The sequence below is a fragment of the Dermacentor variabilis genome, chromosome 7 (assembly GCF_050947875.1).
Source record: "Dermacentor variabilis isolate Ectoservices chromosome 7, ASM5094787v1, whole genome shotgun sequence".
NCBI classification, from domain to species: Eukaryota; Metazoa; Arthropoda; class Arachnida; order Ixodida; family Ixodidae; genus Dermacentor; species Dermacentor variabilis.
The window spans coordinates 86,892,589-86,895,408 of record NC_134574.1 but is presented as its reverse complement, the minus strand read 5'-3'; positions in this window follow the sequence as shown (position 1 = coordinate 86,895,408).

Genomic DNA, 2,820 nt, shown 5'->3' with positions numbered 1-2,820 from the left:
CCTTCTCCGTCTGCCTGTGACGCAGATGTGTTCGTCACGGGCGGCTTATCGGTGCGGAGCCCACATGATTTACGTGGAGTATATCATGGCGCGGAGTTTACAACGAGCCTGGTCAACATTGTATACGAAGCACTGCCGATCAATCCGAGAACTTGCACGCAACCACGTTGCCAGTGTAAGAAAATTGAATGTACTCTCCCACCAACTATTGCGAAATTAAATTTTCAAAGGAAAAGTTTAATCCGCGCTTGAAGTGGACGCGACAACGCGTGAGGACAAGGATACGCGAATGAGCGAGGCACGCACAGAGCGCCGACTTCCACCGCCTCTCATCGATCACACCAATTATAGTTCAGCAACAAGGTTCTGGCTATATCTCTTGCCAACGGCGGTACGGAAGCAACGCGTGACAGGTGGTCACGTGCCAACGACAGGCACCCGCTCCCTGGGGAGCTAGGTGGCGACATCGGCAATGTGCTCTCGAGCTCGGCGCTCAAGTGAAACGGACTTTTTTCGGCCATATTCCTGCGCTCGTCGTGGCGATTTGCATCGCTACGTCGTAGCACGCTGTAGAGAAGCTCGAAAGTCTCTCACCACATCATCCGTCTATACGTCATCTGCAAGCAAATCACGTGTACACGACCTCTACTTCTGCAACAGTGTATTCGCGACGCGCGTCTGACGTACGCGCCCGCTCAACGGAACCACTGCGGCTTTTCGAGCTAAGTGTCCCGAAAAATCTGGACACGGGCCAACGCTCGTCAACCGCTGGCTCGTTCGCTTGACAACCGCGGTCGTTGAGCGTCGAAATGCGCCTCTTTTATAGTTTGCTCGGCGTATTTCTTTTGCCCTTCTCTTTCTTTTTTTCTATATCTTGGGTTCTGCCCGCGCGTCACCGTTATTAAGTATACCGCCGTCTTTATAAGTCAACGCCGCCTCGGTGGCGAGTGTGTCGTAGTTCCGGACCCAAGTGCCGTAGCGGGTCTCCCAGCGGGGTCGTGTGAGCGCGTTTGCCCCAAGGTTGCCCAAGGGTTGTTGCGCCTTGCACCATTTTTCTTTCTTCTTTCTTTTTTTGTCTTTTTTCTCTAGTTTGCTCGCCTCTCGTTCTAAACGCCTTCGCTTCCGAGAAACAGAAGAGAAAGCGGAGAAGCGGAAACGACCATGTTTACACAAAAAAAAACACGAAAGCAAATAAGGGGTGGAGGGAGGGGGGGGGGGGTTGCACCAAACTTAGGAGACGTGCGCACACGAGACCGTTGCGAGACAGACGAAAAGATAAAACCAGACACGAGACACAAGCAGACGACGCGGAGCCGCGATGCGGCGATGCTATATAGGAGAAGCCGGATGGGTTGACAGCGGTGGTACGCGCGAGAAAGAGGAGGTCACAAAGTGCTATTGTTTCGCAGAGTTTCTGCGAATGTGAAACTTACGGTTTTTCGCGTCATAAACATTTTGAATTGGTTGTCGCTATGCGTGACCCCGTGCGGCAATCGTGGTTGTGCAATTCTTGCTTTTGTGTTCCTGTAAAAATACCGCGCTTGTAGTCACTGGCGAGGTCTTCGTTGTAGAACGGCAATAAGAATGACCTGAACTGCCCATAATAAAAAATCGTTACATTCGCTCAACGCGACTAATTAATGCCATTGGGTGCAATACCAGGCTCATTAGTATAATCGAGCTTCTTACACAAGCTCCGCAGTGAACAAGATAAAATGGGACGTCGTGAAATCATGGACGCCCCGTCGTCTCTATCACAGAGTCCCGGTGCGTCTTTTTTTCTTCCTTTCCCCTCCGGAATATTGAGAACAGTTTTGAGTCCACAGGGAGCATTTCACTTGGATGGCACTGCAAGCAGCGCCTGCTGCAAATGGCGTGACTGTTGTGTTGTAGCTCTTCCGCCTGTCTGCCTAACGCTATCTTTTAAAGGCACACTGAACAGAAAAAAATATTTCTGCTGTGTCAGTAAATTACCCTTCTACAATTTCGAAATGACCACTCTTACCACTCACTATAAGATGCATGGGAAGCCAGAAGAAGCGCAACAACCAAAGACGGGTAGCAACGCCGCTTTGAAGTTCCCGCGCCAGCTCGCTGTGACGTCATGGATTTCGACAGCGTGTTATAGGCCCTAGTTAATTCTATAGCGGTAAAGACAGACCGCGTTGCGTTCCAAAGGAGCCAAAGATTGAACATGGCGAGTTTTGGGAACTTTTGCTGGGCCAACGCGGCTTAAATAAAAAAAAAGTACTTCAATATCTGTCACGTCACAGTGACGTAGCAGCGTTGGGGATTCCGCGCTAAATTCAAAACCGAAATTTTTATATTCATCTCTCTTCTAATAATCAACCTGCTATATCGAAATTGACGTCAACGGAGTTGTCCAAAGAACGCATTTTCCGTCTGACCGGAATGAGTGTTTTGCTTTAGTCTCCCTTTCAGCTCGGCGGAGCTTTCTAGTCGAGCCCTCCCTCATTTTGCCGACCGTGCAGCTGCAGCTGCCTTGACGAGTAGCTCCCACAAACGGCTAAAGAAAGAAAGAAACGCGTGGCCGATGTGTGGGATCGAAGAGCCGGACCACTCTAGCCATTAGGCGACAACCTCACGCATAATTCCCTCGTGTCAACGCCCGAGTTCCTCCGGGCTAGTGACGTCACGCAGCATGTGGGCGCGAGAGCACGTTCGCGTAATACAGCACACGCGTCAGTTTACACTCGGTCACAAACGCCGGAGTGAAACGAGTGAATGATACAGTCAGCCTTACCTCCGTTTAACGCGTTGTGCGTCTCTCTGAACATTCCTCACCTATACGATTTCTTC